A 27,924-nucleotide genomic window follows, 5' to 3' on the forward strand; every position below is an offset into this window, starting at 1 on the left:
TTTTTCTCAGCCGAGCATTTAATTGTTATGAGTATCGAACAGCATTCAACTGTGGGAATTTAACGTAAGGATGAAACGATTTTTTTATTAGCTTTAAGTGTTTCACATTTAAAAAGCAGAAATTTATGTTATGAGAGTGGCCAAGGCCAAAAGTATATTTATTGTAAGGTTGCCAGAATTTTATTAAAACGTATCCGGACTCTTCCCCCATCGACCAGCACATAAGGTCGCTTGGGTATCCAGAGATGGCCGAACAGAAAATCAAATTGACCACATCTGCATCAGACGAAAGTAGAGAAGTAGCCTTCTTGACGTCCGCAACAAACGAAGCACAGACATTGCATCTGCCCATCACCTCGTCCTTGGCGAGATACGACTGAGAGTTGCGCGTGTCCAACGGCACGAGGAGAAAGTCAGGTGTCGATACGACGTCCGCCGGTTGGAGAATCCAAAGGTGAAAAGGACATACGTTGAACAGCTAGAATCCCGAGCCTCGGAGCTGCCGACAGACGGAACAGTCGAAGAACAGTGGTGTGGAATCAAGAATGCCTTTATCACGACGAGCCATGGTACTCTCGGTAAAGTTTGTGGAAGAAGAAGCGAATGGATGTCGGATGAACCTTGGAGGATTGTCGATGATCGGAGAAAGGCGAAAGTCGAAATTGAGCAGGCATATACCGGGTCAGTCAAAGCAGCCGCCCGCTTACGATATGCGGAGCTGGAAAAGGCAGTTAAACGAGCTTGTAGATGAGACAAGAGAGCCTGGACAAACTCCCTGCAGGGTATCCTCGGAAAGGAGCTGAGGTAACTGGCGAGGCATACCGTTGATCTGTACAACCCTCAAAGTACTCTGCAAAGTGATCCTGAACAGGATCCGCTAGAAAATCAACGCTACACTCCGACGGCAACAAGCTGGATTCCGATCCAGACGATCATGTGTTGACCACATCACAACGCTACGAATAATTGGAACAAATCAACGAATTCCAGGACTCTCTTCTGCTGGTGTTCGTTGATTTCGAAAAAACATTTGACCGACTTAACCACGAACACATCTGGGCTGCTCTAAGATGACGAGGGCTCCCAGAGAAACTAGTCCATCTAATTGAAGCACAGTACGAGGTATTTTCGTGCAAAGTCTTGTGATATAGCTCAGTTAGCAAGTCTCCTGAGCCGAAGTCCGCGAGTTCGAGCCCAAGAGTAAACATCGAACACAGTTGTACTGGATAAGTTTTTCAATAACGATCCGCCAACTGCAACGTTGATAAAGTCGCGAATACCATAAGGATGGTTAAACGACTTTAACCGAAACAAAAAAAAAGATGCGAAAACTGCAAGTACTTGTGAATCGCTGCCTGCGGAGTATCATCCGCGCTTGGTGGCCTGGCAATTGGATCGTAAACGAGGAACTACATCGCCGGTGTCAGCAAAGGGCGCTAGAAATCGAGATTCGGGAGCGTAAGTGGAGATGGATTGGGCACACGCTGCGAAGAGATGAGAACGAGATTTGCAGAGAGGCACTTGAATGGAATCCAGAGGGCCATCGAAGGAGAAGCAGGCCCAGAAACTCGTGGCGGCGAAGCCTAGCCGCCGAAGTACGAACTGTCGTCGAGAGTCATGACTGGGACCAAGTGAAGACGCTTGCTCCGGATCGTTAACTGTGGATGTCTTTTACCACGGCCCTATGCACCGGAGGATCGGCGCGGGAACAGTAAGTAATTAAAGCTTAGTTCTTTTAGAAATGGGACAGTTACGAATGCGTGTATCTCAAAAACCATTCGTTTGATCGAAATACTTTCTATGAAGCAAATGAAGGTAAACCTATGATAATTCATGAAAAAAATCGAAAAAAATTATTTATCGTTTTTTGTAAGAAAAATGTTTACTTTACTCTAGGTACCTCCCTTCAGCCGGCGCACACTTTTTTCAGTAATGATATTGATCAGTTTTTTCAACTTTTACTTCGTCTAATCTGTATTCTAGGTAGCTGCATCCACCTCCTTCAATTTCTGCTACTTTTCGGTCCAATTTTTCTCTTTTAAAAGAAACTGAGGGAAATTCAGTGGATACAGCTGTTTCTAAATTAACAAAACTTGATTATTTTTCAGCCACTTAAAAGCGTTTTTAATGGAGTTTCTGCTGGTAAAACTAAACAATAACGAAGTGAAACCGTCATCAAATTATAATTAAAGTATAATCGATTAGTATAGGTCGTAGGTTGCGAACAGTACATACAAGATTACTCTTTTTGGGCTTTTAAAAACAGCAAAACCTGAAGTATTCGTTTAGATTTTTTTTTGTATTTTTCCACAGGAGCAGAATCTTGGCAAATCATTATATTTTATACAAAAAAAAAACAGCAAATACATACTTTAATATGCTAGGAACCTTACCACGAACAGGAATGTTATAGGATTCAAACGCTGGAATTTGTTTGATATAGGTTTTTCATAAGTTTTGTCTTCCATCAAAAATCATCTGTCTCATAGCCTCGGTACCAGCTATACAGCTTACGATCTCTGGAAATAGCAAAAATCTGTGTTTTGGGGTTAGGTTTGCATGACTTATAACTAGGCAACACTTTCAGCTTATCGGATAAAAAATTTTATGGACATTTCAGCTATCTACACTTAGTTTTTTGCTTAACCAAAATTAATAAATCTGAAATGAGACTTGACTTCCCTAATGACCCTTAACCGTAGTTGGCGATCATCTACATCACTCCCAATGCTTGATTTGAACTTTGTGGACATTTTTGACAGTGTTTGCATATTTTTAAATCACTCACACACAGTAATTTTTTGAATAATCAACGTTTTGGCAGCTATCAATTTGATAATGATGGTTTTTTAAGGAAACTGTGCAAAATTATTTTTTTCTTTTTCTCTTGCATCGTAAATATCTCAAAAACGTGTAAATTTTCAAATTTGAAAAAAATACGTTGAATAGTATTTTTTACAGGCAGTAAAATGCTGTCAAAATTTTGAGGGTCCGATTACTAGTAAACGAGATATTAGCAAAACAAAGTGTCCCATTTCTAAAAGAACTAAGCTTTAAGTATGTGATAATGGCGAAACCGTGAATTTAGCGAAACTTAAAATGTATTTTTGTCGTCTTAAATGATTAACTATAATGTCTTTAGTAGTGGATACGTTTTGTATCAATCAATGTTGATCATTCGATGTATTTATCAAAGTTTACTGAACAAAAAGGATTGATTTCTGTTCGAATTATTCTTCTCTAGAGTTTTTTTGAAAGATTTTTCTTGATGAAAAAGCAAGTGAAATATCAATTTTATAGTGTTCCGCCAATTAACCCGTTCGTCGCCAAGAGTTTTTGAAGCAAAATACGTCTAAATTTGAAAAGTCAAAACACCAGTTTCGAGATATATTTTTGATTCAATTATTTAGCATTTATGGAAATTTATCAGTCGTTATCTCATATGTTGATTTTAAAAAAGAATTCATAAAAAACTGCATCAAAAAATTTTCTTCTACAAATTTAATATTATAATATTTTAATCTTAACATCTATGACTAACTGAAAAATTAATCTTAAAATAAAATTTGTGAAATTTGCACAACTTTGACTTTTTAGTGTATTTATCGAAATTTGCTTCATGGACAGATATATTTAGCAGAAAAAAATTTCAGTCCCTTTTACATATTTTAAGGCAAAGCTAGAAGTCCACCTGGCCGCTCGAGCGAATTTTATAGACTCCCTTCGGGTCCGAGGAAAAACATTCTGCACCCCAGTAGCAGATGTACTAGCTGCAATAGAGATTGATTACATGTTCGAAATATACCTTTTCTTAGAAGCTATTGATTTTCATCTATTAGGTATTCTATTTATTTTAGTATTTCCCTATCTATTTCCCGTTCTCTTCAAATGTGATGATCTAGACCTAAGCAATCAATTGCAAACATACAAAACGAGTTTGGCTTCTTAAAGCCTCAAAGGCATCAAAGCCGTTTCAAATAAAGAAATTACAAGAAAATACGAAATTTTTCAAAACAAATTACAAATTTCAATTGCTGTTTTCTCAACTTGACAAAAACGCAAAATGGGACGGACTTGTTATGGCGGCAGTACACATAGGTACACATTACACATTCCAAAACGGGTCACAACAAACCATGGTAAAAATGACGAAACCGTGAATTTGGCGAAATTGAAAAAAAGAGAAAATAGGTACCTACCTAATTTTATTGCCTTAAAAGATTAATTATTTATATGAAAAATTCAGATCACAACTTGAAGTCTTGAAAATGGCACATTCAGAAATGTTTTTTTCTAGAAAATTTCGAAAAACTAGCCAAGTCAAAGCATTGACTAAAGCGCAATCAAGCCAAACTTCTACACTTATTTTTATGATCGATACAAATGAAAAGAAGCCTTTTTCAAATGCCTCGTTAAAAAAGTCTCCGAAATTTTAAATTTGGTCGTAATGTACAAACATTATTGTTTGGGCCAATTAACAAAATAAACTTGACTCGTTCTTGATCGCTGTCGCGGCAACCCATATGTAAATAATATTCGTTCAAGTTAAAATCGAAAGATTGACTGCGTGCCTTAAAAACGTGTGCCATAGTACGTATGGCAACAAACATAAAATTAAGCCTTTAGTCCAGCTGCTGTGAATCTTGAAGTTTGCCAATGAATCATACAGACGGTTGATTCCGCCATTGAAAGAGAAAGTTGAAACAGGAAACTTGACCTTGTGCCTGGTTTCGAGTTACCTGATAGTATTGCATCGTTTTAGCGTTTCCGAAGTTGTCGTTCGTGGCTTGTTGTGGACATGTAATCCCCAATCTTCGTCTCTAGCTCCGTCCTTCTTTTAGCGGTTCATTGCTCGTCTGTCACGCTCAACTCAGAGATCGAAACACTGCTTCTGCTGCTGATCTTCCGTCTTAAACCTACTCTTGGAGAGCTATGGATCAGACCCAAACGGTGTGCTCTCCAGTGATTCACGTTCAAGATGCCGATCCGATAGTTAATTAATGTCGTAAAGATCCATCTTTTTATGATTGCTTCGAACTGGTCTCGCCCAGGTGAGATCGTTTTGACATTTCGAAGGCAAATTTAAATCGGGTGCTTTTCAGTGAAGGGTGATATTCTGTTTTAGCCGTCAGCTGGTGGCGTATCTTTGCAAATGGATACATTCGATTGACAAGCTCATTGACTCGTTTTAAGATTTGTAGACCAAATTAAGCAACTTCTAAAATTGATACAATTTAAATACACATTTGGAAAAAAATATCTAAAATATCTTGGATAAGTCATAAATAAAAATCTAATAATTGAATCTTACACGTTATGTGGTCTCTGATTGTGATGACATCTGTTCAAAGATAGTAGAATATCACAAAACTACCCGCATTTTAATTAAATTCATCGTTTTGTCCATAATTCGCATTACATAAAGATTTCACCCTCGTAAATCAAGAGTACACAAACAAAATTCCGCAGCATGTTGTATAACTTTAACGACCGAATTCGTTGCTGCTACCAAAGAACGAAGGTGTGCAAGGAATGGCACAATGATGTGAACGTCAAAATTGAATCGCGCCCTGTCCGGCAGCCATCATAATCCAAATGAAAGTGAAATTCTGAATCACCGTGGTTGGAGGGATTGTTCCACATTCCACACTTATTCCTTTCCCTTCTGGCCAATCTTCTTATCACGAATGATCGCGGATGATGGGCTTGGAGGATTTGCTTCACGCGCATCACGAATTTCTCGACGCGAGTTTTCCCCGAGGTTACAAATGTTTCGACTTTCGACGTTCAGCATTTCTGATTGGGCTGGGATATGCGAGAAATGAATGTCAATAGCCTCGGGAAACCAAATCCACAAAAACTAATCGTGAGCAATGTTTCACATTTTTTCTTCTCAAATTGCTGAATGCCATCTCCGTTTTCACCTTGATTGTTGAAGCTTTTGAATATTTCTGGTTTGAAATGAGCATTCGTAAAATTCGCGCTTTTTCGTACATCATAAAAATGCAATAAATATGTACATACTTAGTACCAAATTTTTAAATCTGTTATACAAATGAGAACACTAGGAGTAATGCAGCACTCAACCCATCTCTCCTATGGAAGGAGGGTGGGTCTCAAAGCATCTATGAAACATTTCTTGTGTACAAAAAAAAATCCAACGATCCATCTGGTTCCGTTTTTTGACCCGAATGACAATTGTTAAAGGGTCTTTAATAAATATTAATAATAATAATAATAATCTGGTTCCGTATTCTGAAGAAGTTCTCGAACTATTCAAAAAAATGTATGAGCCCCTTCTCCACTTTCTATACAGTGAAGTTCTATTCTCCACTAGAAAGACAAAGAGGTCTCAGATAATCATTTCTTGTACCTAAATACCCTCACATGTCACATTTGATTCCATTTTCTTTATGAGGTTTCGAGTTTTTCAAAAAAAAAGAGCTTTGAAAGGTTTAGTTATAGATCTGAAAATAAAACATGCAAAAATGAAAAATGAACAAGTTCTGAAAATGTATATCACTTGAAAAAAAAAATCATGATTATAAATTAAATTCAATTGAAAATCATGGATAAATGAAATAAAATAATTCAATCCGTTGACATACTTGTCGACTAAACCTGAGCGTTTTAGAAAGCAACTAAAAGGCGTAATATTTCAATTGATGAGCATTTACTTGTTCTACAAAATTCATTTGATGGTTGATAAAAAACAACTCAAATTATATTGTATTTATATTTTTAACCTTCATCAGTCACTGAAATTTTTACCCGTTACAGTCCCTGGAATGTCAATTTGACACTCTTGACTAAAACCGCTATATCTCTCTTGTTTCCTAACCGATTTTTACAAAAAATTAAAGTTTTGGAAACCTCGTAATGTAACTCACATATGTGGAATATGTATAATATTCAGCTATAAAACTCCAGTTTTCCGTTTTTCAAAGTCTGTGCTGACTAAGTGGCTGGTAAATGGTGAATAATGTGCAACACGAGACCCCATAGTGGTAATATCACATACTCCTATCTCGACTTTTTCGGCTGGAAAGCGAGTAACCCAAGCGGAGATCGAGGACCCAGCCCCGGTGGATGCTTTGGTCGTATGCAGACTCAGAAGGTGGCCGCACACGTCTGTTCCCCGCCTGCTAAGTTAAAGATGGCAGTCCTATCGTGGGATAGGGACCTTAGGCTAACAACCTACTGCTCCCGATTTATAAAATTGTTACGGAATTCAAAAGAAATGACCGACCTGGAACTTTGGAGATGACTTTTAGCATGAAAACACGGACAGGAATTGGAACTTCGAATGTTTTAACCCTTGCCCAACAAGGCAAGCTTGCTCAACTTGCTGGAAAAGCTAGCCACCTCAAGCTAGAAATTCTGGGCTTTGCTCAGATCCAGAATTTCTAGCTTTGCCGTTGGCCTAACACTGGAAAACATAAGACACAGTCCGGCCAAGTCTATCTTTATTCTGGAATACGAGGAAAACACGCTACTCGAAAACGAGGAGCTGGTTAAGTCTGCATGTTAAGCCCGCAGGCCCATGCGGCCCTCATTAGAGGGGAACCGATAAACGAAAGAATAATCGTGGCCAGATCAAAGACACGGGTTAGAAACCTTCCAATGATCCAATGTTATACGCCAACTGACGTAGCCGATTTGCAGAAGAAAGAGAAGTTTTACAGTCAATTGAACAGCGTGGTTGAGAAAATTCCGAAGGGTGACATTCAAATCCTCTTAAATAGGTGACTTCAACGTAAAAACAGGCTCCTACAATCAGAATCTTGAGCGCATTATGGGGCGCCGTGGTCCCCCATCGACCAGCACATAAGGTCACTTGGGTATCCCGAGATGGCCGAGCAGAAAATCAAATTGACCACATCTGCATTAGCTGAGAATGGAGAAGGAACTTTCTTGATGTCCGCAACAAATGAAGCGCAGACATTGCATCTGACCATCACCTCGTCCTTGGCCAGATACGACTGAGTATTGGGCGTGTTCAACGGCACGAGGAGAAAGTCGGGTGTCAATACAACGTCCACCGGTTGGAGAATCCAGAGGTGAAAAGGGCATAAGTAGAATAGCTAAAATCTGTCGACAGACGGAACAGTGGAAGAACATTGATGTAGACTCAAGCATGTCCTTATCACGACGAGCCATGATACTCTCTGTAAAGTCTGTGGAAGAAGAAGTGAATGAATGATGGATAAAACTGGGAGGATGGTCGATGATCGGAGAAAGGCAAAACTCGGAATTGAGCAGGCATGTACCGGGTCAGCCAAAGCAGTCGCCCGCTTACGTTATGCGGAGCTGGAAAAGGCAGTTAAACGAGCTTGCAGATGAGACAAGAGAGCCTGAACAAACTCCTTAGCCGAAGAGGGAGAAAGAGGCGCCTCCAATGGGGATATCCGATTACTTTATGAAATTTCTCGCCACCTTAGTGGTGCAAGGAATAATGCTAGAATGCCGCTAAAAGACCGAGCAGGTCAATGACCGATCGAACAGATCAGCGATGGAACAGCGAACAACTCTCCCGAGTCACGAATAGCGTTTGCCAACAGAACCCGCAGCTCGAAGCGCCAACAGTAAGTCACATTAATGGCGTGAACTCGGAAGCGCCCTCGCTAACTGAAATAAAAGCGGTAATCAAAGATATAAAATCCAACCAAGCCCCTGGGATCGATTGCATCCCTGCTGAATTGCTGAGCCCTCACCTCGGAACGGTACGACAAAGACGAATTCTACGCGCAGCTGGAGCGTGAATACGATCGCTGCCCAAAACACGATATCAAGATCATCATCGGGGATTTGAATGCTCAGGTCGGCCAGGAGAAGGAATTCAAACCAACAATTGGAAAGTTCAGTGCGCACCAGCATCCCAACGAAAACGGCCTCAGACTAATAGATTTCGCCACGACTAAACGAATGGCGGGCATAACACAATCACAAATCGACCACGTTTTGATAGACAGCCGGCACTTCTAGAACAACATCGACGTCAGATCCTGTCGAGGCGCCAAAATCGAGTCAGACCATTATCTGGTGATAGTGAAGAGGCTCCCAAAACTCTCAGTAATGAACAACACACGAAATCGGCGCCCGCCTCGATTAAATATCGCACGACTGAAGCAACCTGAGGTCGCGGCAGACTACGCGCAATTGGTCGAAGCAGCGCTGCCGGCAGAGGGCGAGCTTGACGAAGCCCCTCTTGAGGACTGTTGGGATACCATCAAGACAGCCATCAACAGTGCTGCGCAGAACGTCATCGATAATGTGTAACGAATTCGACGGAACGACTGGTTCGACGAGGAGTGTAGGAGGGTGATAGACGAAGAGATTGCCGCGCGGGCGGCAGTAGTGCAAAGCGGCACCCGTTGAAATGTGGAAAATCACCGACAGTGGAAGAGGCAGCGAGTCAGAATTTTCTAGAAGAAAAAGCGCTGCCTGGAGAAGGTGGAGCTCGAGGAGCTAGAGCGCTGCATCGTTATCAAGAAACACGAAAGTTCAATCAGAAACTCATCGCATCCCGCAAAGGCTTCGTGCCCCAAGCCGAAATGTGCCGGGATAAAGACAGGGGTATCCTGACGGGAAATCGTGAGGTAATCAAAAGGTGGAAGCAGCACTTCCATGAACACCTGAATGGCGCACATGCAAGAGATCAAGACGATGGGGAAAGGTACATACATCGCCGGCGTAGCCAACGACGTAGAGAAGCCACTCCCAAGGATGAGTGAAGTTAGGGAAGCCAGCTGAATAGAAACAAGTCGGCTGGGAAGGATGGCATCGCAGCTGAACTCATCAAAATAGGCCCGGACAAATTGGCCGATTGCTTAAACCAGCTGATGGTCCGGACCTGGGACACATAACAGCTACCGGAGGAGTGGAAAGAGGGGGTGTCCCATTAGACTGAGTCGATTTGGGATTATTTTTGAATTTCTTAAACCCTGGGGTCTAAAAGGCTTCGTCTTGGTCTAAAACTCATCCATGATTTTTTGTAGAATTTTTAAGTAACGTTTACATGAGTAAATTTGAACTTATAGGTTTGTATGGGAAAATTGAATATTTTGTACTGAAAAATCAACATCATTTTTGTTTCTTCTGTGGAATCGAGTCAGCTGGCAGTTTTTGTGCCAATTTATAAAATTCCTGAAGGAAATTTTTCGCTGAACAACTTTGTCGAAAACCGTAACTTCGTATCTTATTAGGCAAAACAGTTATTGGCTGTTTAACAGAGATATGTCTTTTCGCACTGATAAAGAATAAATTCCCTGCAGGGTGCCTAGCGGGGTATTGCATGGCTACTTTTCATGCAATACTTCGCGAGGCTCCAGCAGTGATGTCTATTGAATTTTTTGTTTATCAATGCGAAAAGACATACCTCTGTTTTAACAGTTAATAACTTTTTAACCTAATTAGATACGAAGTTACGGTCTTGGACAAAGTTGTTCAGCGAAAAAAATCCTTCAAGAATTTTATAAATTGGCACAAAAACTGTCAGCTGACTCGGTTCCACAGAAGAAACAAAAGTGATGTTGATTTTTCAGTACAAAATATTCAATTTTCCCATACAAACCTATAAGTTCAAATTTACTCATGTAAACGTTACTTAAAAATTCTGCAAAAAATCATGGATGAGTTTTGGACCAAGACGAAGCATTTTAGACCCCAGGGTTTGAGAAATTCAAAAATGACCCCAAATCGACTCAGTTTAGTGTCCCATCTACAAGAAGGGTGCCAAATTGGACTGTGAAAACTACCGAGCGATTACTGTCCTAAATGCCGCCTACAAAGTTCTGTCCCAAATCCTTCTCCGCCTTCTAACGCTACAAGCAAACGTGAGAAGTCACTAGGTCGGCTTCATGGAGGGGCGGTCAACGACGGACCATATCTTCACAATACCGCAAATCCTGCAAAAATGCTGTGAATACCAAGTCCCTGCGCAGCATCTATTAATCGACTTCAAAGCCGCATTCGACACGATCGACCGTGACGAGCTATGAAAAATCATAGCCGAGAACGGTTTTTCCGGGAAGCAGATCAGACTGATCAAGGAGACGGTGCATGGAACGTAGAGCTGTGTGCGGATTTCGGGTGAATTTCCAAGTTGATTCGAATTGCGCAGGGAGCTTTGACAAGGCGATGGTCTTTCCTGCAAGATGTTCAACGTGGCGCTATAAGATGTTATTCGAATTGCGGTGGGTGAAATGCGGGCACGATTTTCAACAGATCCAGTCAACTTATCTTCGCCAATCTTTGCCGACGATATTGGTACAGTCGAAGCAGGAAGGTTTGGGTTGATGAATAATACGTCCAAGACAAAGTGTATGCTGGTCTGCGGATCCGAGACCGACCGAACCCGTTTGTCCAGTAATAATAAGGTCATGATCGACGGCGACGAGCTGGAGATAGTCTGAGACTTATCGAATTATCAGTGGAAGTCGTGCCTACTATGGACTCCACAAGCAACTGCGGTTGAAAAGACTTAGCCCCCGCACAAAGTGTAATCTGTACACAACGCTCATTAGACCGGTTGTTCTCTACAGGCACGAGACGTGGATATTGCTCGAGGAGGACCTGCGCACACTCGGAGTGTTCGAGTATTAAGAACCATCTTTGGCGGCATGCAGAAGAACGGAGTTTGGAGGCGAAGGATGAACCACGAGCTCGCGGGACTCTGCGGCGAATCTAGTTTCCAGAAGGTGGTGAAGGCTGGACGAATACGCTGGGTTGGACATGTTGTAAGAATGCCGGACGACTGTCCTGCAAAACATGAACCGAGTGAATTTGAGGAATATTGTTCATTTAGTTTTTAACAGATTAGTTCCATTCTTTTTTTGAGTTGAATTATTTGAAAAATCGAATTTAAATGTCTTTTAATAAAACAAAATATATAAAGGAAAACTACAACACTTTATTAATAAATTAAATGTTTTCAACGTTTTTTCTATAACTTAAACAGGTAATTTTTATGTAAAAACTGTATTTTCAATCATTTAAATCTCTACTTGTTCCACCGATTTCCCCGCTAATTTCCAGCGGAAATGGTTCCGCTTATCATCATAAATAATCACAAAAATGGGGGTGTTGCGAAAATGTGCACTTTTCGATGGAGGAGCCTTCCAAAATTGCCAATTAAATACACTAAATGCGGTCTATAGAGCTTCAGCAACTTTTAAACCCATCATAATGTATGAGACAATTGTAGATCGTGGCTTGTTACAACTTTGTTTCAAAGACAGCGTACCATTTTATCCAATGTACAACGTGTCAGGTTTAAAAAACTGTTTTTTCAAGATATTTTTTTTAGTTGACTGTAACTCTTGAGGGTGATGTGATAGGACTTCGACATATTCAACAAACTTATGTACTTTGATCAGATAAACAACTTTGTCCAAGACATCAAAGCCTTAATTTGAAAAACAAAAAAGTAAGCATTTTTATCTCGCCATCGGTGAACTCCTCGGCAAAAATTATGATACTAGAATATATTCCATGTAAAACTGTACAATATTGCTGAAGAAATCAAATGTCTATCTCTTCATCCCTGGACGCTATTAATTTCGTACAGCTAGATTGATTTTCTGCACCACTGTGCATTGGCGATGTGAACATCTTTCTACTTAGCCAAACCTTCGATCATAGTTTTTGAAATGCAGTTGTTATAAAAAAGAACTATTTTATCACTTTTTGATAATACAATATTAATAAGTTCTTCAGTTAAACTCAGCAGTAAAAATTCACATTGTAGCATTTCCGGTTCAACGATTCAGGTGTATGTGAGTAGTCAATCAAGCTAAGCTAAGCTATGCTCCAATTATTTTATATTGAAAAAAAAAAAATTAAAAAAAGTACTTGTGATTGTGATGAGTGAATTTATCATAGTAAAAATGATAAAAATGCATTTTTTTTAAGAAAATTATGTTTTACCGATAATTTAAGACTCGATGGTAACATATTATGAATCCGATTTTCTATGGACCTTAAATGCCAATTTAAAACTTAGATTTCAAGTGGTTGTTTATCAATTTCGGAAGAAAATTGAAGAAGTTCTGGTTATTTTACTAAGCCAGTAAAGTTTGTATTTTTGGTTAACTTAACAAACCGCAGTGTACTTATCTTAATATTATAATATAATAGTGTACTTATCTTAATCTTAATATAGGAAAAATGAAACATCATAAATCTCACTCGCCAAGCTAAAATTGAACATTAACTTTCACATGCCGAATTTCAGCAAGATCTGACAATGGGGAGGGGTTTTTTGAGTGTCAAGCGTGAATGAGATTTTAAGGTATTTTGCTCGAGTAGAGCTAAAAATAAATGTTTTTCATCAATACCTTTTTGTTTATTGAGTAAGAGCCTTTTATTAATGATTTTCTCAAAGTCTGATTTAAGACTAGAAGACCGTTTTCTTGTCATCACTTGAGCTGGACTATGACGTAGGAATTTGCATTTTGTGAAACGAATCTGAATTCATCAATAGGAGACCGAACGATCTTTCTTGACGCATTTTCAGTTTACCGCTGCGACCGCTCGCCTACTAATTCCGATAAAACTTCTGGAGGTGGAGTTCTGATTGCTGTAAATAATTGCTTTACGAGCACTTTGATCAATGAATCGAGTAGTAATGAGGTTACAGTTAAATTAGTTGTCGACAAAATTGATAATCTGAAGAATACCACTTGGTATCGAGAAAGTGACTCTGAACTATATCTTCTGCCTTCTAACGTTCGTCTACCTGAAGAAACGATTCTTGTTTACGACATGACTGCCTGTGAACTGCGGCAAGTTTGCGGAATCGCTAATCAAAACAGTAGATTTCTCGATCTCTTATTTACAAACGATGAAGAAAACTGTCAAGTTGAGGAAATTTCTCCATTGATACAGAACGAGGCGCATCATAAAGCAATGGGGATAAACGTCAGTAAAGAAATACTTCAGTACGCAGATGTCCCACCAGCCCAGGAACACAAAGTAATAATTGACATGAAGCATTATGACGAGGTTGCTGAAAAATATCCAAACTGAACCAAAGTGTTTCTGGAAATATGTGAACTCCAAGCGAAAGTCGAACTTGATCCCGAAAAATGTTGCATACAATTCGAAAAAAGCCTTATCGTTGGAAGATGCCTCTGAACTTTTTGCTGAATTCTTCCGCAGTGTGTATACTTCGGATTCTTTAAGAACACGTCAGGAATCTTTTCTGCCAGCCGAAACTTTTCTTGAACTTACAATTTCAATGACAGATGTGCGACGTAAAATTTCAATGCTCGACGAATCCAAAGGATGCGGCCCAGACGGAATCCCGAACTCACTCCTTAAAAAAATGCGTGAATGCGCTCGAAGAGCCCCTACTGTTTCTTTTTACTGCCTCGATTCACGAAGGACGTTTTCCTTAGTTCTGGAAGATTTCACATATAGTGCCCATACACAAGAGCGGTTCTAGGATCTCCGTCGAAAACTACCGTGGTGTAGCAATCCTTTCAGCTATACCCAAGCTTTTCGAAAGCATATTGTCTATGACCAGATGCACCCATGGATAGAAACAAAAATTTCAGATGTTCAACATGGCTTCCTTAAAAGGCGGTCAACCGTCACGAATTGAACGGAGTTTGTCTCAAGAGTCTCACAATGGATGATGGAAGGTCTACAAGTCGATGCTCTATACACCGACATGTCCAAAGCCTTCGATGTGATCAACATAGACGCACTTCTGTCGGCGCTGTGCAAAAATGGAATAAGCGGCACTTGCCTACAATGGATTCGCTCATACTTAATCGAAAGAACGCAATACGTTAAGCTGGAAAACGTGAGATCCAGGACTTACTCGGTAAACAGTGGTGTACCACAAGGGAGTCACTTGGGACCCCTTTTTTCACCACTGTTATGAACGAGTTTCCTGGAGTGCTGTCTGATGTGTTCGTGCTTGTGTATGTCGATGATTTAAAGATATTTCTGCCAATTCGTCACCCAAAGTATTGCACGACTCTGCCAAATGCTCTATACAGTTTTACGGAATGCTGCAGCAGATTTGGATTAAAAGTCAACGACTCTAAATGCAATGTGGTTACTTTTTCTCGGAAAATGAGCCACATCATGTACGAATACCGCCTGGGAAATGATTTGATTGCTGCACGGCAAGCTTCAATAAAAGATTTGGGAGTTGAGTTGGACTCAGAGCTAAACTTTTCGAAGCACACAGAAAAAGTTGTAACAAAGGCTAAATGGTTCGGAATTGTTCGGAATGGTTAGTAGAATTAGTCAAGAGTTGAGTGATCCCTATACGATTGTATCAATTTACGTCGGATTGGTTCGGACTGCAATGGAGTACGCGAGTATTGTTTGGCGTCCATACTATAACATTCATATCAACAGACTAGAGAGAGTTCAAAAGAATTTCCTGAGATACGCCTTGAGAAACCTTGGATGGCAGGCAAGCAGTAATGCCGGAGTACCAAGTGTTGTGCATGCTGGTAGGATTGGACTCCCTGGAAACCCGCAGAAAATCGATTGACGCACTGTTTTTAAAAGATCTGACCAGTGGAAGATATTATTCACCGTATTTAACATCTCAAATATGTTATAACGAAGGCCACAGTAGTTTGCGTAGCGCAAGGTCATTCCAGTTAGCTAATCGGATTCAAAATTATGCTAGGAATGAGCCTATGTACCGAATCATGACACTTTAGAAAGCAAACGTTGATATTATTAAATTAAATATGGCCAGAGAACAAATTAAGATTAGAAGTAAGCAGTGTTAATATATATTAATTATTCGTGATGTTCATAATATTGATTATACTCTAGATTGAGATAAACGGCTAAAGCCTAGGATCTATTAAAAAAAATAAAAAAATAATAAAAAAAATAATAAAAATAAGACAATAAATCATGTTTGATTCTTCCTATACTAAGATAAGTACACTGTGGGTTGTTAAATTATTCAATAATGCAAACATTAATGTTTTAGTAAAATAATCATAATTTTTTTACCTATACATACTGATGAACAAAAACTTGAAATCTTTGTTTTGAATGGACATTTATGAAGTCGATAAAAAATCAGATTTTTAAAATGTTACCATCGAGTTTAAGATTGTCGATAAAACAAAATATTCTCAAAAATAATTCAATTTTTATCATTTTTACTATCGTAAATTCACTCATATCAACAATATTTTTGATCATACACAAAAATGAAGCGCAGACGATCGATATCAAATTTATTCAGCTTTAATATGTTAAAAAGATGTATCAATTGAATGTTATGCAGTCCGAGATATTCTAATTTAAATACAAGTACTTACTTTTCCGAATTTCGTTTTGTAGCATAACTCAAAAACTTATCTACTGAGAGTTTCTGAACTAGAACTTTAGTTTACTTAGTTAAAAAATGCTGTAAACGTCTTATCGATTGAAATTAAGATTTTAAAGCTATCAATAAACTGCTAAAAAAAAACAATAATGTGACAGGGCAGCACTTTGTAGCTACTACCATTCCATTATCTGTTTATTCACAAATTCTTCAGTTGCAGTTAAGCTCATTATAGCAAAGACAACTCACTTCGAATCGAAAACGTGACAATTTCACATTTTCAAGCATTTTCGAAATTGTTTCACTGATAACCGCATCGCACCTACTTCGCATGGGATCTTTGCATCTTCTAACTAACTGCCCTCGAATTTTCAGCTACTTTTACCAGAAGCAAAAGATGGCACCCCTTATTGGCAATAGTATATTGCCGGGACGTGTTCCAGCCATGGCCGGTGCTATTTATGGCCGAAGCTGACAGAAGAAATTGGCTGCATTATTGCACACTCCCGATTTGGAAAGTGCTCTCGTTCGGTAGTGCATACACTTTGCACTTGTTGGAATATTTCGTTCGCTAGAAGGAAAGTGTGCCGAAATTGGTTTATGCTGATTGCGGTGCAAGGACGTTAAGGCGCTTTATAGGTTTTGCTTTATGAAAGAAAACGTGAATACTTACATGATTGTTGATCATTACCTGAAATAATGAAAAATGGATTTATTAGTAAATTTGCAAAAAGTAAGAACATGAGATGGGAGTATTTATAACTTTTCTATACAAAAGAGATTACTAATTGGGGGTCACAGATCCAAAGGGGTATAAGTGACAAATTGGTCCATTTTGAGTTAATGATGCTAAAAGATTTTTCACATTTCATACACATTTACATACTCTTACATTCGAAAGAAAAATACAAATTCTCGAAAATATATGGAAAATCGAAAACACAACAATTTGAAAGCGTGTTTTCTCGAAATAAGCTTTAAAGCGCTTATAACCCTTTGGCTCCAAGGGCCTTTATTAAATTAAAGTTGAGTATATCGCATCACTACGCAATTGTCGCATATTATTTATTTTCAGAATGTGGGAAGGTTTGAAAGTGGCACGTTATCCAAACATAAGGGATAGAGAGGAACCGAATATTCGGTCTTTCAAATATTAGGCGCCAAATACCACCAATACCTTTTCGCCGAATATTAGGTTCGCCAAATAGTTTAGGTTAAGTCATGGCCGTAGGAACGGGGGGCCGGGGGAGCCCCCCCCCCCCCTTTGGGTGATAAACCCCCTCCATGAAGGTCCCAAAATGCCAAGCGAAATGTTTTTTGCTAAACTTAAAGTTTTAAATTCAAATTTTGATGAACAACTAAAATAAGTCAAGAGTAACAATCTCGATTCAGAACATAGTCTTAAACCTCGAAATCTCATTCCAAGTCCCAAATTTTACAACAGTTTTTAAAAAATATCTCTCTTGTTGATAGGAACTTAGTCCCAAATAGTTAATTCCAACAGCTAAGACTTCAAAAAGTAAGGCGAGCTATCCAGATAGCTAAATTTTGCCCAAATTTCAGACACTTTACTTTCAAAATTAAACCAAAATTAAAATTGAGTCAGTCTTGCGCCCCAAAAAAAAAAAAATGGTTTTAACAAATTTTGTCAAATAAACAAAAACAAATTGTTTGAAGCCTAAAATATAATATTAAATCGACTGGTTTGTTTCGATAATTAAAATCAACTTTTCAAGTGTTTTTCTTCTTAATTTTAATGAAATTATTTCGAAATTTGCCTGAATAATGGTCGGATTCTGAAAAAAAAATTCTCGGACCGGATATCTGCGGAAAAATTGTTGTTAGTCCTACCTAGTTTATTGTTGAAATTTTCATTCTCAAATCCAAATGGGTCCAGAATTGGAAAAAACAATTTCCGTTCGAATTAACAAGTTCAATTACGAGTAAATAATTGAAAAAAAAAATATTGAAACTCATTAATTCAGTATCAAGGATCTGGTTAAGGGTTCTGATCATATTTCGATTTTTGGTTCAAAATTTATTGTTTCTTGATCCAAAATTAAATTTTTTAATGAAATCAGAATCAGTTAAGAAACACAAACCTGGTAAAAATCATAAATATAGAATAAGATCTGGATTCATGACAGAGAATAATTTAAAAAAAATAAAAGCTTCATTCACAGGGGATCAAAGCTAATGATTCTGTCTCGGTACATTTCGTACCTAAAAATTATCAAATTTTTAAGGTGATAGAAATTTTTCGTGAAACATACGGGTCAAAAAAGGATAAATATAAGCCTTAAAATCGTAAATTTCTCGAAAAAAATACAACGGCTCCGCTTAATAATGTTAATGGGGTTTGATATATAATATTAAATTATTATTGATAATTTTTGCTGATAAAAGAATTTGTATTTAATCATGAGGTGAAATTCAGCTGGAAATTTTTATTAAACTTTAATTTATCGGCTTTATCGGTGAAAAGTGATGTCCTTTTTTGTAGGGACATCTAAAGATTATGAAACTTTATAGATGGATTGGAGGTAAGATGAAATGCAAGATGGTGAAAATAAGCAGGTAGAATTTACTTAGAAGCATGGTGCTTGGGACTAGCAGTTCATTCACAATGCACAAAACTCATGCACTCCCTTTGAAAATGATCAATAACGACGCCGGCCACGTCCTAGTTGTCGATGAGGAATGAAGGAGGGGTTGTTAGAAGGATACTTTATCGGATCAATTGACAACCGTTTGTCCCTTTGTATCCCAAAGATTAATTTTGAAAAATTCAGAAACAAAGGTAAGTCAATATCGCCAACTATAACAACCCTCTACAGACTGTTCTAGAAATTATAAGCACACCTAATGCTAACGGTCATTTTGATTCGATTTTTTTTCGAATTTTACTTGCTGCGTCCTTTTGTTCATACATTTCTGTACGTGAAAACCTAAAAAAAAACGTTCAGTTTGTGGTAACATTTCAAAATGCGTGGTCTTACTCCGGAGAAGAGAAGAAAAAAAGTGCACAAGTGGTGTACTGTGAGTGGAATCTCATTGAGAAAATTGACCAAAGAAGAGGATTTGAGCGTCGGAGCGGTACGGAAAGCTATTAAAAATATGGTGAACATTGTACATTTGAAGATGAACCGAGGAGTGGTCGAAAATCTGGTCCTGGTCTGTGCTATCGACAAAAACGGTGAGGGATGCCTACAATCAGAAACCATCAGCTTCCTTTCGGGATGTGGCGGGAAAAATCGGTACATCGACGTCTAACGTGATGCGTGCTAAAGAGTGACTTGGGCTCAAGACGTACCAGAAGCAGAAAAATCCTAAAATCAACCCAAATCATGCCACTTCTGCCAAACCAAGAACCCGGAAACTGTATGATTCAATATTTTGCAAAAGTTTTGGGTGCATTATCATGGACGATGAAACGCATGAGAAATTGGACTATAAAACCCTTCGTGGGCCATAAATTTCATCCCGGATATCCCCGAAACGGAGAAAGCCATTTTCTCCGAAAAATTTTGCAAGAAGGTTTTGGTGTGGTAGGCAATTTCCGAGTGCGGCAATATACATATCTAGCTCGTACGTCACATCGAAAACAACGGATACCCAGAACTATATCAAGGAATGCCTACTGAAGCGTATTAGAGCGGCAGCCCATGGTGTAGAGGATAGCCTTCAAGTCTTCTAAGCCAGCGGGCATGAGACCGAATCCCGGTCACGGCATACAAAGTACACTTTCTGTGGGTTGGTGGTTTAAGCATTTGTAAGATGCTAGCCATCATATCCTCGAAAGATGTACGCTTTTAGAGTTAAGAAAAAGACATCTCTTCGAGGTAACATCACGTTTCATTGAGATCCTGTATGTGTTTGTTATTGCCGATGATCAAGCAGCATGATGAACCCGTCATATTTTGGCCCGATTTGGCATCATGTCATTACGCTAAATCATGAATCCGCCAAATTGGCCCAAGGCACCCCCTATCGAGACTTTTTGGGCTCTGACCAAAGCTACGCTATGAAAATACATAAAACCAGCTGATGACATCGGAAAATTTGAAATGGATTGGCCAAAAGTGATGCAATTGTGCAGAAGCTGTTGTTCGAAAAAAGTGCGAAGCCTGGCTTATGATTAAAGATTATCATCAATTAAGAGTACAGCGTTGTGTAGGACACAAATACAGTGTGCCAAATAAAATAAATAAAATTTAGTGAAATATTTTTTTTTTATTATTTTGAAAGTGTGCTTATAATTTCTGGAACAGTCTATATACGTCTGCAAGAATATATTTAAAAATCAAAGGCAAGGGTCTCATAATTTTCGACTCTTATTTTCTTGAATCTTGGTTATTTCTTATTTTGATTGGCATTCTTGAACAGGATTGTGTTCACTTTCAACGATAAAGAATTTGTTTCAAATTATTATAATATATTATAACCGTATCTTATTTTGATATGCATATAACTTTCCATAAAACACGGACATCGAAGTCAACGGCCCAAACCGTACTTCCATGAGTTTCGCTCAGCAGATTCCTAAAATTGAATCATATATTTGGGATACAAAAAATGGAGCATGATTTTAGTTGTTAGTGTGGGTTACTGACATTCCACTAGAAATTTTTCTCGAAGCATTCATATCTTGAAAAGTTCAAATTTTGGAAAATTGGATTTGTTCTGGCTAGTATCAAACTATGCTATCTGAACCAAATATAATCTTGATAAGAGCATATCAAATACTGATATAATTAAGCTATGATCGTATTGTTTTTTTAATATAATTTGAGATATTTTAACATCCTACGAGTACTGAATTATAACTCATTTAGATAGAAAAAAAAATTAGTATCAAAATATCTCATCTTGATATAATTTTGTTTTTCTTTCCTGATCGGGTACACATACCTATGTCATGAATCTTTGGATGTATAATAAGTTTTTAAAACGTTTTGATATAAGGTTTGATGTTAAGGATATAAGGCACATCGAAAATGTTATTCGTTATGCTGTCAGAAACAAATGTGATTTTTTGGCGTTCACAAAACGGGTAGAAGAATAAATCTAAGCACACTTTTTGCGATTTGGAACCATTTTCATATTACTTCAAAGTTATGTGATTGCTACATGAATTGTTTAGTGCGATTTCCAAAATTTTGCTTCAAAAATTTGATTTTTTCACTTGCCCAATTTTTTCTCACAAGGTGATTTTACTTATAGATCTTAATCATCGTTTAGATTTTATCATGAACCTTGATATGTATAAGAATATTTTTAAGCTTTAATTATTTAGAGCATTTTTTCTTTGGCCATTGTTTTCTTCTTTATCAATCGATTTAAAGAAAGATTGACTAGTAATGTGTAAAAATCGTGCCGTTGGCCTTTAACTCCTTGAACTTTTTTTTTTAGAAAGGAAGAACATCTGAACGATTGAATTGTCGAAACACTTTTTGATGAATCTTAATCATAATCTACCAATGAGTTCACTATCCTAAACGTATGCGCATAATTGCCCTCCCAGTTAAGTCTCAAGTCTCAAGTGATGAACGAGTTTAATAAGTTTCAAAGTCACTAATACAGCTCTTCCATACATTTGACGAAATATGGAGTAAAAGGTGTCCGTAAAAATTTCATCAACATTATAGAACTTTTATGAAACTTTTAATATTTGAATATAGTTCGAATTGATAACATTGTTATGTTGAAACTAAATTTCCAACAAAATATATGTAACAAACGAAAATACTTTGCATTAATGTTTCCCAGAGACCAAAGGACACTTTAGTTTAAACTTTAAACGGCCGACAGAAATCAAGAAGTTGAACGCCATCTGGATCACGCTCCGGTTGTCCGATGATATCTTGACAATAAATCGAACTTTGAAACTTTTTCTTCTCACATTTCATAACTACATATTAGGTATACATTAAAGTTTTGAATTTATGGTTCGAGAGTCTTGAACATTTTCCAACCGAGAAAAAAAAACACAACCGTCATCCTTGGCCACAGCCTACAACTCACGCGTGGCCTTTTACGATTTGTTTTGTATGAAAAACGAAGACTCTTTTCTTGAATAAATTCGGGTTTGCTGATGAATTCAATAATGAATTCTAGATAAGCCGAATCTTGCCTGGATGCTCAGATATTGTTCCAAACTTTCCGGATTCTACCCGGCTTTATTCAAATTATTTGCCCCTTACACTGAAATTAATACCTGAAATCGATTGCTCGTCTCTGAAAACTCTCGTGTACAAATTTTCACCTGAATCCGATGTATAATAACGACAATATCGCATTAACAGTGATTAGTTAATATGGACGACCCCTTTGGCCGAGCCCTGACTTTAATTTGGATAAGTGAAATCAATTGTTTGTCCCTAATAACTCCCATGTGCAAATTTTCATCACAATCCGGTATAAAATAACGTCAGTATCACTAAGTTATGGAAAGTTAATATGGATGACCCTTTTTGCCGGCCATTTAAACTTAATATGACACCGCAATATTTTAGCAATCATTTAGAAAAGAGAGTTTCTCCCCTCTGTGGTGTACTCTGGAGATTGAAGAATTTTGTTCCACAACATGTTCTGTTAAAATTCTATCATGCATTTATCCACTCTCTATTTCACTATCTTATAACAGTGTGGGGACGAGCATCTCAATCACATTTACATAAACAAGTCGAACAAAGTTAGCATTGAGTATTTTTGTAACATTGTAGCGTTAATTTTGTTAGATTTTAGTCATAAGAGCATAATCACTGGTGTTGGGAAAAAGTGGTAGAAATTTTGACATTTTGAAAATTTAACCATGCAAAAATGTTTTCAAGATCTTTGGGCGTTGTATTTTTTATAGCACTGTTTCTATTCCAGCCGTATGTGATAGAAATATTGCTATTTTTGCATCACAGCATGCGAAATTACAACCCGTGTTGTCAAAAAAAGGCCACAGATCTTGAAAACGTTTTTGCATCGAAAAATTTTCAAAATGCGCAAAAAATGGCAGAATTTCTACCATTTTTTTCCAACATCAGTCAACTTGCTCTTACTTATTCTATTTATTTTAGTATTACTTTTTATATAAATTTTAATTTTTTTTTGTTAAACATGAATCTTTTACAAGGAAATCTTTTTCATTTCATTTCATTTCAGGTTCATAGTGTAAATTAGTTATCGCCGCATTTCCCGCATTAGATTATAAACTTAGAATTCTCAGCATGAGTAATGTTTTGCTCGCGTCGCGTATTAGTTATTTTGTATATTGTGCTGCCAGAATTGCTGAGAACAGTAACGTCCATTACCAGGGGGCTCAATATAGCCTTTTGGTATAGGGGAGTGTGGTAGGCCGCTACAAAAAAAAAAAAAAAAAAAAAAAATGGCTGGAAGTCTATACCATTAGAACACACATTTCGACACCATTATAAACTCTTTGAAGCTTATAAAAACAGATTAAAAGTTTAACATCTTGAAAAACAAAGTTAGAGATAAATTTTATATAAATATTATTATGTTAATAATCTTTGTACTGAAATTCGATACTCCTGATGCAACTCTCATTTTCGAGCGTTGGCTTCTAAATTTTGTTGAAATTTGGTTTGTAATGCTGCCTAAGAAATAAAACTAATTTCAATTATTTTAACAAATTAATTTTTTTTGTAAGGAGCAGCAAAGCACACCGGATCAGCTGTTTATATTATAAAAAAGTTTTGGAACATATGAAAAAGTGATCAAAAATATCTCACTCTCCCCTACATTTAACCAAGATTACTTCTAAAAAAATTCGTTGCTTTATCATATTTACATATTTTCCATAGAATCTTTCAATAGAGTCAAAATTCGGCTATTTGGATTCTGACTTCAGAAATTATATTTGATTTCTATTATTTATTAGTCATAGAGCTTACAAAACAAATAAAAAATGTACTGGTTGTTAATCCCGACACTCATTATAAATTTTTTACATAAACTCTTAAGTTCTGAGTAACGTTCTGAGTCTGAATTGTTATTTTTAGTATTTGTTCAGAATTCGAAGTCAAGATTATATATTCGAATTTCTAATCGTTCCGTAAAATAAAATCTGATTAAGATATTTATGTTGCTGATTCATTTGAACTCTGATCTAAAGAATGATTTCCAATTAATTATGCATTTTTATTCATTTCTAATGGGAACGTCATATGAAATCCTCAGCTCTGTTTTGATTTCATGTTAAGTTTCAAATGTAGTTTCGATTCTAATATGAATTGTTGGAAGACTACTAAAAATCACTAACTCTATATTTCTTAATTCACATTTAACTTACCTGTGGTTCAGATGTCCAACTCAAAACTTCCATAACACATTTTAACACTTTTTGTGACGATCTCAAAATTTTTAATTTGTACCTGAAACATTTTGTTCTGATTTAAACTCATGCCATATCAACAATATATAATTCTAAGTAGAAATGTTAAGACAGAAATGAAAGTTATGATGATTGGAGTGGTCGAAGCTGAAGCGCTTTGGAAGCAGTTGAACTGGTGGTGAAAAATCTATGCCAGGGCTTTTTTTGTAATGAACAGCTTAAAACTATTTTGTGATTCTTTGCCTGAGAAATGAAATATTTTGAAACCTAATGAACCTGATTTTTTTTATTACCATCAATACATCCCTTAAAGTTCAACTAGAAACAATTAAATAATTATTGAACTAGAAACGCAATCAGACTTAACTATGGACATGAGGCATGAGTTATGATTTGTTCACATTCGAATTAATTTTCCATCGTTTGAATGAATTAGTGATTAGTGAAAAGTAGATTTTAGCAAAAAAAAAACACTTGAACAAAAGTCATCTAAGGTATCATGATTTGAAAACTTTTGAAGCTTATCAGCAAAGCTGTGGACGCTGTATCACATCACTTATCACGTCACTTCAATAGAGTTACACCATTCACGTAACAACATCTCGAATTGTTCCCGAGCACTTTCGATGTTAAATCAATGAAAACTTCAAAACAGAAGGACCCTTTCCACACAACCTTTCACCATGCACAACTCTTTCCTACTGACGACTGTCGATCAGGTCCGAATGGTCAGTTGTATTTATCCTTTTGTGTATCACTTTTCGAAATTCCTAGGAAACATTTACGTTTTCCTCAAATCATATCTAAGCGGCATAAAGTTCTCAATGTTCGTTGCATCAATCGTCTATATACGGCAGACCTGACGGGTTGAAATCCAGCCGGTTAAACATATTTGTTCTCTGATTGGGTCAATCCTGATTTTTTTTGCTCTCGCAAGGGCAGTGCGAGATATACACAAAATAAAAAAAAACCAGAACCATTAAGACGAAGCGCAAAAACATAAATTCTAAAAACCATTTCACACCGACCTTTAAATTGCCTCATCATACACAACTTCCCTTTCCTAGGCGTGGCAGGTTGCGATAGTGCAAAAAGAAAGTTTCCTTTCGCCGAAGATGGAAAGGAATGGAAGAAAAAAGGATTCAAAGACCAAAGGCTCGTCAATCGGGGATAACAAGTTTCTTAATTGCCAAATTCAACATAGATGTGGCAGTTCACTCGGGAAAAAAAGATGGATGCACTATGGGAAAAGCAGTTTGTTTTTTAAATGTTTTTTAAATGTCCACATTTCAATATTTATTATGAACTGGCTGTAATATGGTTTGTGAACATCTTCAACCCTGTGACAAATTTGGAAAAAAATCATATTGAATTTGACGTAACATGAGAGTAGAAAAATATTTTCTTTCAATTTATCCAACACTAAGAATGTTGTCCTTTATGCAAATCGCGTAGTTCACTGTGTCAAAGTTTCCGAACATTGCCAGAAAGAAAGCTTTGAAAGAATTACATTAAACTGTTCGCTTATCGAGCGCTTAGATCTTTTCGTCATGGTCAACCCGTAGAAAAACTCTTTCCTACTTTATCTGGCATTCTAACCTAGGTCCGATGTTGGTTTTTAAGATTTCAGCTGGCCTCTGTTTTCTTATGTTTTTTTTTTTGCATTCCGCAGAAAACAAACCAAAAAATAATGTCCATGTTGAACAGGATGCGATGAGAGCTCCTCCGGCGGCGAGGCGATGCGATGGCTGATGTTGGCTCATCATGTGAATACTTTTATCCTTTTTTGCGCTTCGCATTCTACGTTCATCCGATATTTGGGAACACGGGGCCGGGGACTGATTCTGGGCAAATCTGTTTGAAGTTTTTCGGTGTTTTTGAGAGCGGATCAAGCAGAAATAACATTATGCGTCTTAGAAAGTCAAGTCCAATTTCGATGCTGCTGTTTGCAATGTTGAGTGAATCGTGTGAGACTGTGTTGAATGTTTGGGATTGCTTTGAAATAGATTTATTTAAGGTTTTTTTTATCTTGATGTATGTATCCGAAAACGTACAATTGGTACGTAGAAACTGCTTTTATTTCTCAAAAAAAAATAAAGCACAAGGTAAGATAAAAAAACAAATTTTGTTGAAACATACTAATAACAAGGATTTATTTTATTCATGATTTGGAACACAAAAACACAACCTTTGTCAAAACAAGTTAAAATAAGTTTTTTCAATAACCCTGAAAAGAATATAAAATACTTCAAATTTATAACATGTGACAAATGTTTTAAAATCTTGTTGCGTCGAAGGCTTCGCTTAATGGAGCAGTGCACTTTATAATAGTAAAGTAGTACACAACGAATCAAATCCGATCCAAAAATGATTATTTACCATTTGAAAGTAACAAGAAATCAGAATGTGTGGAACATTACAAATCAAATTTAACATCTTAAATTCCATTGAAATAAAGTTTAAATTACAAAAAATGTTATTGAAAATGCACAAACGATGAAACCATTCAACAAGCACAATTTAAGATTGGAAATAAGAGAAACATAGTGTATTGAACATGTCTATGCATTTAAAAAAAATTAAGTCCAATTGTAAGATATTAAAAAAATACAGCGTGAGTTACCCTACTATGGACTTAGAGTTTGTTACCTCGATCCTAAAATGCCAGAAATTTTCAAAAATTTCTGGCATTAACGGTCAATAACGTTTTTCAATAAAGTTCAAAGCTTAAAGAGAAATTTATATCGCTGTGATGAATATGAGCTGTACTATCTATTTTTCCTAAAACAAGTGTAAATCCGAAAAAGGGTTAACAAATAGAACATTTTTGGCCAATGTATCCCATTTGTTGAACTGACAGGAACATATGATGAATGATTTGTTTCCATGCAATATTCTGACTTTTAAAAATTATACGTTAAGAAACCCAAAGCAAAAACTTGGGTGACTTTTGTTTTTTTATTCAGAAGAACAAAAAATACAGCAAATTTTAGCTTTTAGAAGGTTTAATGATGATTTGAAAATGGAATATGAGAGTGTTTTGTATGCCCCATCATGTTTGTAAAATAACAGGTGAAATAGAAAATAGTTATGATTTTCATCATCAAAACTTAGAATCTAAATCCCAATCAACATCTTGAAAGTGAATTGAAGATCTCAAAACATATTTGATAAAGTTTTTTTTTTGGATGAACTGATTTCATAATACGGCAGCCCTAACTTTTGTTTTATTCTTTAAAATTTTGAAAGACATATATTTTTA

General features: G+C 37.0%; 1 protein-coding gene across 4 annotated transcripts in view; it reads right to left on the reverse strand.

Moving 5' to 3' along the window:
• LOC129744345 (mucin-5AC-like) overlaps nt 1-27,924 on the reverse strand; it is a 90,857-nt gene that overhangs the window by 23,989 nt on the left and 38,944 nt on the right. The window contains exons 1-2 of one of the 4 annotated variants that reach the window (XM_055736822.1): nt 24,956-25,347; nt 24,621-24,702 (exon numbers count right to left, since the gene is read on the reverse strand). The exons of 1 other annotated variant lie outside the window; for it this stretch is intronic. The gene's annotated coding sequence lies outside the window, so the exon portion shown is untranslated. Of the gene's footprint in view, nt 1-16,988; nt 17,007-24,620; nt 25,348-27,924 lie in introns of those variants that run through there. 2 more of the 4 variants (XM_055736820.1, XM_055736819.1) reach the window with 2 other exon arrangements.

This window comes from Uranotaenia lowii, chromosome 2 (genome assembly GCF_029784155.1).
Source record: "Uranotaenia lowii strain MFRU-FL chromosome 2, ASM2978415v1, whole genome shotgun sequence".
NCBI classification, from domain to species: Eukaryota; Metazoa; Arthropoda; class Insecta; order Diptera; family Culicidae; genus Uranotaenia; species Uranotaenia lowii.